The 15,219-nt window shown below is 45.4% G+C and overlaps 1 pseudogene across 1 annotated transcript; it reads left to right on the forward strand.

Moving 5' to 3' along the window:
• Positions 1-3,461: 3,461 nt before the first annotated feature.
• Positions 3,462-6,978, forward strand: LOC308276085 (sushi domain-containing protein 1-like; annotated as a pseudogene). The gene is made up of 3 exons: positions 3,462-3,502; positions 4,117-4,230; positions 5,881-6,978. The product of its transcript is annotated as a sushi domain-containing protein 1-like (transcript).
• The last annotated feature ends 8,241 nt before the right edge of the window (positions 6,979-15,219 follow it).

A 15,219-nucleotide genomic window follows, 5' to 3' on the forward strand; every position in this document is an offset into this window, starting at 1 on the left:
CTTTTTAAAAGGTTAGTTTGTATTAAAATAAAAATGTTTACACATTGTATTTGGTTGATACATTTTTAAAGTCTCTTTAACTCCATATACATCTGTTCCTTTGTTTTGAACTAAATTTCTTTAGCAGGATGAAATCTTTCACAGTAGAGCTAAATGTGAGGCTTAAAAGGGCAACATTATAGCCGGGCATGGTGGCCCACACTTGTAATCCCAGCATTTGGGAAGGCTGAGACTGGCCTCAGCTACTTAGTGAGACCTTGTTTCAAAATAAAGAATAAAAAACAGGGCAGGGGATGTAGCTCGGAGGTTGAATGCCCCTGGGTTCCATCTCCAGACCCACAAAAACGGGGGTGGCAACATTATAAGAAAATTAACACAGTCAGAGAAATTTACCTGCAAACTCAAGGACAGACATTATCAGATTATTTTCCAGGATAAATTAGAGGAGGAGGAGGAGGAGAAGGAGGAGGAGGAGGAGGAGGAGGAGGAGGAGGCAGAGAAGGAGAAGAAGGAGGAGGAAGAGGAGGAAGAAGAGGAGAAGGAAAAGAAGGAGGAGGAGGAAGAGGAGGAGGAGGGGGGCACAGAAAGGCATTAAATACAAAAGGGAGAGAAATACGGGAGAGAGACAGAAACGAGCAATGGGATCTCACTGCCTGTGTCATGTTTCTTCTTTGGACTAGGCTGTCAGAACTCCTTCAATTACAAAGACAGAAACTTAATCCAAATTGACACAAGCAAGACAAAATTACTTTATTGGCTCATCAAACTGTGGTGTATGTATTCAGTTAAAACTGGCCTCAGGTACTCAAACGTAGTATTAGGACACCCTCTCCACCTCTCGGTTCTGCATTTCTCTGTATTGTCTCCAATAGCGGAAATTCCTTTCTCCCATGGTGACTTCTGCCCCCCCCCAACTTACATTCTTATGGGTTAACTCTTCTCGTTTTCCTAAAAGATCCAGCAAAAGCCCCAGGATTGCATTTCATTTGCCCAACCTGGGTCCTTGAGCCAATCAGTTTATTTAGAAAGTTGGAATGGTCTGATGAGCAGATAATCTGGAGCTGAGGTCCAAGCCAGCCATACCCAAAACATAGGATTAGAGCAGTTTTGCAAACATAAATCCAAGTGTTTGTCTGAGACCTTGGGTACAAAGGACAGGGTGGAATGGGGATGTATTGGAGGCAGGTAAAAACAAAACAAAGACCAAAACCCGTGTACTTCTTGGTCACATCCATATATATACAGAAGTAAACCATGAAAGCAAGATGGTAAGAAACTGTTGAACTGTTCCTTGCAGAAATAAGAACAAGAGTAAAAGTAAGGAGAAAATTAGTCTTAAGGTAAAAGAATCAACAATAACATTAGCTAACATTTACTGGGGTTTACTCTAATCCAGGCCAGTGAGACAGTCAGGGACTATGGAAAGACAAAAGGCTGAGAGAGTGACATAAACCCCTGGGCACAGCAAACCGTTCCTCTTTGTGACATGACATGTTGCTTCTCCACCTCTTTGCTCTTTTCCACAGACCTCTCCCGAGACCCTGATAAAAGCACCAAAGCAAAATGCTTGTACAAGATGAAGTTATTATCAGAAAAAAACCACCTAAACAAACTAATGGTTTGGAATTCGAATGTCCCTCTAACCCTCCAGGAAGCAACAAGGATGTTAGAAGTGAGGCTTGATGGCTAAGGAGGCTTCCCTGGGGGTGTGGCCTTGAGGATTAGATACTTTTTCTCTTCCTCTTGCTGGCTCTCTGCTTTTAGCTTCTGTGATGTGAGAACAGGGCCCTTTCTCTCTCCCTTTCTGCTTCCGTGTGTCATACCCTGAGCTCTGCAGACCCGGCTTGATGTAGATTGAACATCTAAATTTCCAAACACTGAACAAATAAATTTTTATTCCTTTCTTCCTTTGTGTGGCCACTTGTTTTTAATTACAGCAGTGAAAGTGTCACCCAAGACAGAAATCTTCACTGTTCTTTGTCATCTTAAGAATCACTAATTTTGGAAGTCACATAGCTAGAAAATACATTATTAGTTTCCCACTAGCTTTGCTGTAAAACATGTGAACTATGATGAAAATGGTTACTTCCCAGGGACTTGAAGGCCACACAGACTTTTAACTTTGACTAAAATAGGATGAAAAGGGTTGGAATCTCTGTTTGCATATTAGGCCCGTCTCCTTTGCTGCCTTTGGATCAGACCCTACTCAGCTCTTCATGTAGACATGACAGTTGCCCATCGGAGCTGGTGTTTTCTTCTACTCTACCCTTTCACTCTCTCAGCAGCTATAGCAGCTAAAGTACCCAAAGTCTCCAGCACTATCAGCATGCCCAGATTGAGCCACAAGCCACTGTAGTCTAAATCGCATGCAAGAGTAAACATCATTTAAGAATCATGCAAGTGGCTAGTGGAAAATTATTGGATTTTGCCCATTTCAGCAATCAATAAAAAGTTTATATCACAACCAGGTACGGTGGTACACACATATAATCCCAGTACTTGGAAAACTGGCAGGAAGACCACAGTTCCGCAGTCAGCCTCGGGAACTTGGGCCCTCCCCAAATTAGTAAGATCCTGCAATAGAAGAATAAAATGAAGCCAGGCATGGTGGCACACCCTTGTAATCCCAGCATTCGGAAGGCTGAGACAGGAGAATCGCAGGTTCACGGCCAGCTCAAGTACTTAGTGAGGCCCTTTGCACCTCAGTGAGACCCTGTTTCAAAAAAAATAATGAAAATAGGGCTGGGGATGTAGCTAGGAGGTAGAATGTCTCTGGGTTCCATCCCCAGTACCACACACACACACACACACACACACACACACACACACACACACAGAATAAAGTGGGGCTAGGAATGTATCTCAGAAGTAGAATGGCCCTGGATTCCATCCTCAGTAACACACACACACACACACACACACACACACACACACACACACACAGTTTACATCTCTGTGGTTTGAGGTGCAGCCTGGTCCCTTGATCAATGCTGTCTCCCTTCAGCTGAGACCCCAATTAAATCCTTGCCTAGGTTTGTTGATAATACTTGGCTTGGTCTCATTTCTAATGTTTCTGGGCCAAAATGTCCAGTCTCCAGCAACATCAGCACCCAGAAGGTGCTGGAGGACCATTGCCCTCTGCATAATTAGTAACGATGGTACATAAATTAAACACACTCTGTCTTAGTTCAGGATACACCAAAATACTTCTGGAGGCTACAAAGTCCAAAATCAAGATACCAGGCAATTTGGTTCCTGGTGAGAGCTTTCTTCCTGGCTTGGAGATAGAAGCATCTTCACAAGATAAGATGAAATAGAATCTCTTTTTAGAGGGTCATCTATGTAAAACCTTAAGAGTTATGCATTGAGGGGAAAAGCTATGTTCCTTATCTTTAGATAATGGGACATCTTATCTATTTGGTAACAATAAGGCTTCAACCAAAGCAAAGTCTACCTAAAACATGGTCTATTATTCCAGTTTGATACAGCAGACTCTTGTGCTGTAAGGCAGGCTTGGAGGGCTCATTTGCCACACGGCCACAAGGTGTCAGGGCAGTACTATTCTTCTCCAGAGCACCAGTTACAAAAGGCAGACAGAAACCTGGCTACGTGCTCTAAAAGTTAGGAATCTAAACTTCATCCTCTTCTTTTTCAATTTGAAAGTTTCAGATGTTTTTACTTGAGAAGTTTAACAACACAGGAAATTATAAAGAATACAAGCAAAACTCATTATTCTGCCTGTAAGAAACACACGCTAGGTCCTGCCCTGCTTCTTCAGATAAAATGGAAATGTACTCACAAGGGATCCCAGCATTCTCTGTCGATACTGTAAAGTTGTGATGCAGAGAATGAGGCAAGCAGGCCAAGTAAAAGCAAGAGGTGCTTTATTCGCACTCCTGGTTGAGGTTCACTGGTCCAAAGGTGGGGCCGGTGAAGTGAGCACCCAGGGTCTGCAGGTTGAATGAAATATTTTATGGGGCTGTTTTTTGAGGATCGAAGAGAGCTAGGAGTTGGGGGCTTTCCAGGCAGTTAGGTTATTGTTTCTTAAGCCGTGGTCCATATCAAAGTTCTGGGAAGTGGGTGACACCTGTGTTTGCTGTTGTATGCATTGACCAGCTGGAACCAGACGGCAACACCTGTGCCTGCTATTATATGCATCAGCCAACTGGAACTTTCAGATGTGGAGGGATGCCAACATCCTTCCTCAGAACCTAACATCCTTGCTTTTGGGTGATAGGGGTGCTGAAATCTCACAAACTACTTCCTGCTGGCTGGGGGTGGGGGACATCATAGTAGGGGGATATGGGCCGGGACTAGGCAGTCAGTGGCTTATGGGCAAGCAGGTGTATGGCTGTAGTATGAGTTGGTGAACAGTCACCCGAGATATCTCCACAATGTGGAAGTGGATGAATCTTAAGAGGCAAGGGGCTAAAAGAAAAAAGAGACAGATTAAGATCACTGGCACTATGGTAGGTAGGATCCAAGTGTCCACGGAGTTTTGAAACCAGCTGAGGAAAGAGTCAGTCCACGAGTGTCTTGTTCTCAGCTCTTTACCAAGCTTGGCTAGGGTGTGTACATTTTGTCCCACTAGACCAGATTCATTGATGTAGTAGCAACATTCTTCCTTTAAAAACAGACAGGTTTCCCCTTTTTCTGCTGTTAGGAGGTTCAGAGCTCACCTCTTTTGTCAGGTGACCTGGGCCACTGAGGTCACCTGCTGCTGTAGGGAGGTGAGAGATGCGGCTGCGAACTCTAGGGCAAGCTGGAGCTTCTCCTTAAAGTCCTGAGCTGAGCCAATCAAGGTGGCGACATTTATCCCTAACAGGATGGGCAGAAAAGCAGCTCATTGAGCCCGGGGTTGGGAAGAGGGGAGGAACTAGGCAGCCTTTGCCTTTCCGTATAGGGTTAGCCAAGGAACCACAGTGACTAAAAAGCAGGGACTCTTTTAGGTGTGTTGAGTCTCTAACTGGAAACAGAACCCAGGCTGCCAGACTGAATACAGAGCTTCAGCCACCAGGACATTTTGCTGCCCCTTTAGGAGAGGGCAGTACAGGGTCAAGGCTGAGGCTCAGCACCAGGTGAGGGCAGGAAAACAGGCAGGCTCAAAGCCTGGACCCCGGGCCAGGCAGATATGGATAGGAGGTGAAGCCACTACTGTGGGTGCTGTGGGCTAGCATGGAAATGCAAGGAGCAGTGAGGTAGGGTAGGGGTTCATCCTTGGGGTCGCAGGAATCAGAATGGGAATCTGAAGAGGATTTTCATTGAGCCTACCATTAAGGAGGAGGATGGTGTTTTAAGAGGCATGCCTATGGGAACTCGGGATATCTTTGAGGTTTTGGAACCCATATTGGTAAGCAAGGTGCCATAGAGACAAGTATGACCTTTTTCTGGGTTCCCAGGGTCATAAGGAGATGTGAGACTTCCTGAAAGTCCCAGAGACCTGAAAGGCACAGTCCAAAAGCCACTTAGTGGATAGGTGGGGCCAGGAACAGAGAGCTAAGTGTCCCCAGACTTTTGCTCTGGCTGGGGTCCCAGAGTCCCGGAGCTGTGTGGAACTTCCTAGAAGTCCTAGGGCCAAGAAATGAGGTAGGATCCTTTAGTCTAATTTAAAGGGGGATCCAGCTAAGTTATTGCTCTTGCTGACTGAGCACCAGCTGACACGCCCAGGGCTCTCCTAGGGGCCTTAGAACTTGATTTTATTTCATCCTCAGACAAGCCTTGTGAAGTATTAGCTTCATTTCATAGATGAGTAATCTGAGACTCATTAAGGTTGAGCAATTTTCACAGGGTCATTCAATAACTAACAAATGAAATAATAACAGAAATTAAAGATGTGTCCGTGTTTAATAACACCTGTGTGAGATGGCAAAAAAAACTCAGGAAGAATCAACTCCAAGATGGTGTATGTGATGATCTTTCAGAAGATGATGGAATCTTCAATATTTCAATATTTAATGAAACGTGTTTGAAATTGAACAGAGATGCTAGGAAAGGAGGTTCAGAAAGAACATACCAATTTAAAGTTCTGGGTCAAAGATGGTACCTGGATAACTTTTATCATGCAACATCACTTAACTTCACAACGAGGGAATGAGCTCTGGAAGTGTGTTTGGATCTGTACCCAGCAACCAATTATATAGTGAATATCAGCCTTCTGGGGGCTCCTGAGCAGCACTCAGTGCAAATAATGATAATAACTGCACCAACAGTAAAACAGATCATCAGTAACATTTCAGTATTTAAGGAAACCTGCTTGAGATGGAAGAGTGTGAAGACGGCCAAAATAGAAGAGATGTATTTAATTCACATTTGGGGCCAGAGATGGTATCAGAAGGAATTTGCTCAGGAAATGATCTTTAATACCACTACCAGAAGCCAAGCTCCGGAGGTGTGCTTGGACCTGCGTCCAGGTACCAGCTACAATGTCAGCCTCTGGGCTTTGTCTTCAGAACTTCCTGTGGTCATCTCCCTGACAACCCAGATAACAGAGCCTCCCCCTCCAGAAGTAGAATTTTTTACAGTGCATGGAAGGCCTGTCCCACGCCTCAAACTGAGGAGAGCCAAGAATGAAGATGGACCTATCAGCTCATATCAAGTGCTGATGCTCCCCTGGCCCTTCAAAGCACATTTTCCTGTGATGCTGAAGGGGCTGCCCCATTCTTTGATAACACCTCTGATGCTGATGGGTATGTGGCTGCAGAACTACTGGCCAAAGATGTTGCAGCTGAGACCATGGATATCACCATTGGAGATAGGCTATACTATGGGCAATACTATAATACACCCTTGAAAATAGGGAATGATTACTGCATTATAGTACAAATCACAAGTGAATGGAATAAGGTGAGGAGATACTCCTGTGCAGTGTGGGCTCAGGTGAAAGATTCATCACTCACTGCACAGCAGATGTCAGGCGTTGGACTGGGCTAGGTAGCTTGTGTGATCCTCCTTGCGTTCCTCTCCTTCTCAGCTGTGTGATTACTGAAGGGCTGTGTATGCTGCTGGTGCTATGTGCTGATGGCTTTGCAGGTGTCTGCACAGAGGCCCTGAGTAGCTTCCATCCAGAGTGGTGTGTGGTCTGCGACTTCTCCATTCCCAACTTGGCCTCATTCCTGCAGTCAACATGGTGGCTATCTCTGTGGAATCCCCGCAAAGGAGAAAAGAACTGCCAGCATCTTTTCCGCATCAGGACCAGTTCTGTGTCTATGAACTTGAGACCCCTGATGTATCATCCTGATCACAGGTCATGAGAGTCTGGTCTGGGTGATGCCCAAGAGTCAGCTTCATTAGACATTTGATTCAAGAGTGTGTGCTTTCTTCTTTATAGCATTTCTGTTAATTCAGGACCCATTCTTGTATAAGATGTTACAAGCTTGGCCTCAGTTTGGGCCACAATTTTCATGTTATGAAAGAGGTCATTGAAAAGGATAGAAAATGCTGATATGTTTCAAGCACTTCAGAGCAGCCCTCTTCCTGCAGTCCACTGATAAACTAACTAGGAAACCTAGTCGCCTGGCCACTCCTGCAACGTCTGGCAGGTAGTGTTGCTTTGATATGATTCTAGTGGTCCTGTGTGTGTTCAAATGTAATGTCTTCATTCCAGTTAAAACATTCTGTAACTTAGATTGTTTTTCCCTCAGTTAATGTCTCATTACTGAACATGTCCTGAAAGTGTTCTGCACCTCCCTTTAACATTCGTATTTAGTGGAACTGTCATAAGAACCGGCTGAACCAATATTATCAGAACTACAAGAAATGAATGGAGAAAGGAGGCCTGTGGCTTCCTCCCTCTCCCTGCCTTGCCAGGCCTAGAGAATTAGAAGTGTGTGTGTGTGTGTGTGTGTGTGTGTGTGTGTGTGTGTGTAGGCAGTTGCATCACACTATCTCAGGGTAGAGCATATAGAAATGTAGCACCATTTGGCTCCTGGGGAAAAGAGGCTGTCTTTCCAGTGTGGTGGAGCTCTGTGTTCTGCACAGGCTTTCTGGGTGTTAGAGGGTGAAACTGTGTGGCCTGGTGCTGTGGTCTGGATGTAGTTTGTCCCTACCAAAATCCATGTTGAAATTTGATTGCCGTTTGTGGTGGTGATGGGGGTGGGGCCTTTAGGAGCTGCTTAGGTCATTCAGAGGGTTAATGCCTTTCTTGTGGGACTGGATTTTCTCGTGGGATTGGACTAGTCATAGAGTTGTTAGACAGTGAGCCTGCCCCTCATGCTTTCTCTCTTTCACATATGCTTACTTGTCCTTCCACATCCTACAGTGTGTTGAAGTAGCATAAGGTCTTCATCAGAAGCCAAGCTATTGCCAACGCCATGGTCTTTGGGCTTCCCAGTTTTCAGAACCATGAGCCAAAATAAACCTTTTTATTCTTTGTAAATAATAATAATAATAATAATAATAATAATAATGATAATAATTAATAATAATAATAATTTAAAGGGGGCTTGATGTCTAGCCACCACCAGTGTTGAGGTATACCAGACCTATGGGTTTACAAGGGATGCTGGGAGTAGGGGTTATGGATCAGGTTGGGAGGAAGAGAGTAGTGGTAGCAGTAGAGAGGCTGAGGGACCTTAGGAAAGCTGTAGAACAGCCCCATGTTTGGAGAGAAAATCCCTTCCTAGCAAGGGGACAGGGCAGGAGGGCATAACCAGGGAGGAGTAGGTGAGAGGGCTATTATATAGGTAGAAGGAGGGTGGCCCAGTAGTTAGATGGGTTTGCCATCAATACCCATAACCAAGACTATGAAGGGAAAAATAAGCCCTGAAAAGGAGACCAGAATAGAGTAGGTAGCTTCCGTGTCAACCAAGAAGGAAATTGGCTTACCAGCTACCTTGAGCTTTACCCTGGGCTCAGCAAGAGTGATAGGGATTCTTGAGTCTGGTTTCCATCCATCTTCAGCCAACCCCAACATAGCCAATGGTGGGGCCTGATCTGGAAGGGTGGTCCACTCACGTTGAGACACAGGAGGCTCACTGTGTTTCCAGAAGCAGTCACTCCTCCAAGTGACCACTCTGGCTGCACGCTGGGCAAGGCACAAGGGGCTTGGGGGCAAAGGCACTGTTTTGCCCAAGGGTCTTCCTCACCACACTTGAAGCAGCTTCCAGATGGCGCGTTTGTCTGGTCATTGTGACCCCACTACTCTCAGGCTTCCTGGAGTGTTTGGCTATCGCTGGCCACAGGGCTGCAACCAAGGCTTGAGTTTGCAGATTTACAGGCCTCTCATTCAAATTCTGCCTGCTCCTCTCAGGCTTTAAAGACCTTAAGTGTCATATTCACTAGGTCTCAGATTGGAATCTGAGGGGCATCCTCAGCCTTTTTGAGTTTTTTATAGATGTCTGCGGCTGACTGCATTAGGAAGTGGGTGGCCAGGACAGCGGCCCCAGTCAGGGACCCAGGGTCCATAGGACTATATAGAGTGAAGGCCTCAGTCAGATGATTAAGGAAGACCACAGGATCTTTGTCTGGGCCCTGGGGGATTTCCCTCCATTTGTCAAAGTTAACAGCTTTGTGAAAGACTGTCTGCATGCCTAAGAAAGTTAGTGGAATTCCTTAATAAAATGGCTGGGGTTAGAGGAGAAAGAACCAAGTTGTTTTTTGATCTGAGAGAGGTCTAGCTAAGAAAGAGGAACATGAACCTGGACCTTCGGCACCAGTGACCTTGAGAAGGAGCAGAGAAGGGATGAGTCCTGGCAGCGGGTGTGTTTGCTGACCAGAGAGGGCGTTGGAGGATCTGCAGCAACAGGCAAAGGAACAGAGGGTGGTGGCATCGGAGACAAGTCATTGAGAGATGAATAAAGAGGGTGGATGGTAGAACAGGAGGAAGAGAGAGGGATGGGACTGCAGAAGGTAAAAGGCCTGGACATTGGGGACCTCAGACCATTTGTTGGCTTGCTTACAAAAATTACTGAAGTCAGTGAGTACATCAAAATCGAAAGTCTCATTTTTGGCCACCATGACCCATTGTCCAATTGAAAGAAGGTATCCCAAGGGGGATTGTAGATCTGACTTAGAATTTAGACTTCCCATGTCTAATCCTCGGGGCCAGTAGGCAAGAGCAAAGGATCAGTGTCCTAGTCTTTTGGATGGTCCTATGGATGGAGAACCTGAGGGTGGAGGGGACATCTCCCCAACCAGCTTCAGTCTGGAGCCTTGCGGTAAAGACCATCATTGACACGGCCCTGGTTTGTGAACAGAGAGACTGAGAAATGACCGCTGAGGATCAACAAAAGTAGGGACTTGCTGCTGCTGTTGCAGAGTCAGAGAAAGAAGAGGTCTGAGGGTCCTGGGTCGCAAGGAGGGAGAGGAGGACACCCCAGATGGTGTCCTGGATGGCAAGATGGGACACTCACACCTCACACCTCATGGGTTTCATACCAATTGTAGAATTGCAACACAGGGAATGAGGCAAGCAGGCCAAGTAAAAACAAGAGGCACTTTATTCTGCACTCCCAGGCAAGGTTCACTGGTCCAAAGGTGAATGCCAGTGAAACGTGCATCCAGGGTCGACAGGTTGAAACTTTTTTTTTTTTTTTTTTTTTTTTGCAGTACTAGGGATGGAACCCAGGGGCATTCTACCTCCAAGATACACCCCAGCCCTATTTTATATTCTTCATTTTAAAACAGGTCTCACTGAGTTACAAAGGGCCTCAGTAAGTAGCTGAGGCTGGCCGTGAACCTGCAATCCTCCTGTCTCAGCCTTCGGAATGCTGGGATAACAAGTGTGCACCACCATGCCCAGCTTGGTTGAAACTTTTTATGGGACTGTTTTTTTTTTTTTTTTTTGGTGGGGAAGAACAGGGATTTGGGGCTTTCTGGGCTGTTAGATTGTTATTTCTTAAGCAGTGATCCATATCAAAGTTCTGGGAACTGGGTGACATGTGTGTTTGCTGTTGTATGCATTGGCCTACTGGAACTGGCAGTGACGCCTGCGTCTGAGATTATATGCATCAGCCGACTGGAACTTTCAAGGGGTGGAGGGGCTGGGCAACGTTTCTGCTCCAACATAACAAATACCGCCTGTGAAGGATCCTCTCCTCTTTTACTGCCTGGATGACATACCTCCTGCACAAGCTGAACATTCACCAACAATACATTCTGCCATTGAGCACATCTCGCAAATATAATAAAATGGGAATTATACAACATATGATATCAAACCACAATACAATAAAACTAGAACTCAGATTATAAAAACACTAGAGCCAAAAAGAAAGTCCTAAGAGAAAATAAATGGGTTTTTAATTTAAACATTTTTTATTTACTTATTACTTTTTTGTGTGGTACCGGGGATGGAGCCCAGGGGCATTTTACCTCCAACCTACACCCCCAGACTTATTTTTTAGTCTGTGTGTGTGTGGTACTGGCGGTAGAACCCAGGGGCTTTTCTACCTCCTGGATATATTCCCACATCTATTTTATACTTTATTTGGAAACAGGGTCTCATTAAGTTGCTGAGAGCCTCACTAAATAGCTGAGGCTGGCTTTGAACCTGTGTCATCCTCCTATCTCAGCCTCCCAAGTGCTGGGATTACAAGCATGAGCCACCACACCTGGCTGATTTATTATTTAAATGATATAGTCATATAATTATATAAAACTACCTAAAATTTATATAAATATTTTATTTATTTATTTATTTATCTATTTATTGTTTTGGTGGTACTGGGGTTCCTGGAAGCCCTTCTACCTCCGGGCTACACTCCCAGATCTATTTTGATATATTTTTATTTGGAAACAGGGTCTCTTAAGCCAGCGAGGCTGGCTCCAAACCAGCGTGATCCTCCTGTCTCTGCCTCCCAAGCATGGGGATTACAAACGTGTGCCACCACGCCCGGCTAACTTTGTCATTTAAATAATATATAAAACTACATATATAACTTCAGTGCTGAAAGAATTATCTGTTTTAAAGAAGCACAAATAAAATAAGACAATAATGTGGTATAAAACTCTCTTGAAAGGGCAGACATCAAAGCTGGAAGACACTTGATAAAAGGGAGAAAAGAAAAATTTCTATATGTTGATTGAAACTTTTGCAGTGTGATTGGCAGTGCCTCAGGATGAACAGGGACAGTCACATAGCAGTCTTAGGTAGCAGGGCTGAGATCCTGTAGACTGGAAGAAGGGAGGCATTTTTTGTCCTCAAGACCCATAGCATGGTGGAGACTCGGGAGGTACTGCAGCCTGAAGGCTCTTTAGGCACCTAGAAGTGGCCCTGGGTTCCCTACCCAGGTGCAGGTGTAATGGGGTCCAGATACTGCACAACAGAGACCACCGACCCAGAGTGTTCAAGGACAGGCATTTATTCGGCGAAAATAGAAAAACTGGTGTACCGGGACCGCACTTGGGGTTTGAGCCTTCTGAATAGCAGCCCCCAGTTGCCACCAAGCTCAATTTTTATAGTTGAAAAATCACAAGATAATTTTGAAAAATTACAGAAGCTCGTTAATATAGCTGGAATTTTGTAAGGGTTACACAAACAATGTGCTATAGCATAATTGGATATAGATGTTAACGTTTTATGACCAGTGTACCATAACTGTTATGTAGCCATTTCTGTTCTAGGAACTAGGAGTAATTATCACATTTTTGAATCTCAACATGAGGGTGGGCTAACTGATCAAAACAACTTTACAGGCCATTGGAGATTTTTGTTTTGAACTTTTAAATTTTTATATTTATTTATTTATTTATTGCAGTACTGGGGATGGAACCGAGGGATATTGTACCTCCGAGCTACACTCCCAGCCCTCTTTTTTTAGTCCTTTTATTTTTGATACATGGTCTCACTGAGTTGCAAAGTGCATCCCTAAGTAGCTGAGGCTGTTCGGGAACTGAGATCCTCAGGTCTCAGCCTTCCGAATGCCAGTTGAACTATTTTTATGTTTCACTTCACGGAAACTCAGGCCCCTGGCTCCCTGGGCAGCAGCCTCTTTTGCCTATGTGGCAGTTTCCAGTCTCTGCTCCGGGTTCTGTCAAGGTCCCTGAGGGCCTCCCAGGCTTGGGCGAGTCCATTCCCTTGCCACCCTGGGGTGCTCCTCATCTCACCTGTCCTGGGACCTAAGCCTACTGGACCAGTCGGGTGAATCTCCTGAGTTCTTCCAGCTACCCGAGATGCGTGGCAGACTCCGGCTACTGCACACTGGCTCTGAAAGCCTGCCGGCTCTGCTGAGAGCCAGCTGGCTGTGGGCAGCGTCTGGGGAACTTCCAGTGACACTGTGGGCTGGAGAACTGCAGGGTCCTCCGATCGCTGAGCTGAGGCGCTACTTCCTGGTGATGCTCATACTCCAGTGTCTGGTCAGGAATGAGCTGCACTTTGCCTGCCAATCTCCCCCACGTGAGACAGACTAATGTGTCAGAGGACATGGACGAAGCCATGAAAGATTCCGAAGGAATTAAAAGTGGGGCTGGCGAAAGGTCAGACTCCCCCAAGACTCCAGGCAGAACTCCAGTCCCCTCCAGAATTCACACCCAAGGCCCCCTAGTGAAAGAGGAAACTTATCTTAATCCTTTACTGGGCCGCTCTGTCCTCCCCTGTGTTTAGTTTGTTAGTTAGTTTTCTTTGATGATTGTATTTTAGTGATTTATGGCACCTTCCCTATCTCTAACATTCCTCATGGTATTGTGGTGTCTGTTTTTTCCCATGAGAATGTGATACTTAACTTAGTTAGAAAAAGGGTATAAAACACTTAGTTTCAGAGAATAAAATTGTCAGTTGCACAAGAGGCAATTGTCCATGTCCTTCATTGCAGGTCTCTCCCTCCCAAGTCCCGGAGATGAATCTCCACACTAATGGAGCTCCTTTGCCTGGATGCCTGGTGCCTGGGTTAGGTACCAAAGGGATTCTGAGGGGATGGGGGTCCAGACCAGGAGTGCAGATGCTGCAGGACCTGGGGACCAAGGTGGCCATCACTCCTCTTACTTGGCCTCCCCTCGAATTTTAAACCCGCACAGTATAGGGTACAGTAATAAAAATCTTCCTCTTGTGCTATGGAAACTGAGTAATGTTTGTGAAAGGGCCTCTTTTCAGCCTCTTACACGTATTGTAAGGTGCAAATCGCTACATAAATTGGAGTTGTGACTGGTTTCCCACTCCAAAGGTCACCCTTCTCTGCATGAGGCTGCCAGGACATCCTGAGTGTTGTGTCCCTAAAGAACCAGAAAAGTGTCCAGCCAGCCATTTGACATCATGCCGCCAGAGATGAAAGGTCCAGTGCCAACATTGTCATCTTGGAAAACTCGCGCTTGAGATACATCTGGGATCCTGGGCCCAGTTCAGTCCAATGGGTGTGACTTGACATTGAAAGATAAAGAACTCAGGTTACCACCCACTACAGCCAGCATGGGCCATAACTCTATTTGGAGCAATATCATTTGGTTGGTTGAGTCTTGAAAGATTTCCTTGGGGGGGTGTCCCCTCAGATGGGGGAGGGGTGTCATAGAAAGAGCACCTGGTGGAGAGGTAGGAAATTCTGGGGCTGAGCTGGCTAATATGCAGTTGTGATACTTGGGACTCTTTTTGGGAGGAGGGGTGTCCTCTAGGCAAGGGCACTGGGCTGCGAGCATTTTCATTTTCTATGTGGTCACTACTTTAAGCTGTGGAATAGGAAAAATGTGTGCATGGAAGGGCTATGATGGCAGAGAACCACAGAGAGAGACCCTTTTCCTGAAAAAGGTTGACATTCGGAAAAGTAACGTAAACAGTCAACCCAAGAACCTGGATCTATTTGTTACTGCAAACCAGTTTCACCACATCAGACACCTCCATCCACACTTAGGCGATTACGGAATTATTGATTAAGCCCCTGCCAAGTGCAGAACTCAGTGGCCACAGAACAGTGAATGCAATGAGCCCTGAGCAGATTTACCCTCACATCTCAGGCACCTGACCCTTATTGTCAAGTGTATAATCAAAAGGGAAAATGGTTTATGCTTTAAGTTATTATTGGTTAATATGATAGATAACAAAGTGCTGTATTATCTGTAATGGTAGCTTTGGGAAGAGAAAAAAAGCAATACTCAGTTTTGTGATGGACACAGCAGCTGCAAAGGATTTTATGCGCCGCTTTACAGGTGGCACACTTCAGTCAACATGGAGTTTGGTTCTCTCTTTTCTTGGATGGGAGGACTGTGGATCTGCAGGTAGCCCACATCGTTAGAGGTTCCTGCAGACTGTAAAACTGAAGGTGCTATTTATAGATAAGCTTTATAAATGACAAAAAA

This window comes from Muscardinus avellanarius (assembly GCF_963383645.1).
Source record: "Muscardinus avellanarius genome assembly, chromosome: 17".
Taxonomy (NCBI): Eukaryota; Metazoa; Chordata; class Mammalia; order Rodentia; family Gliridae; genus Muscardinus; species Muscardinus avellanarius.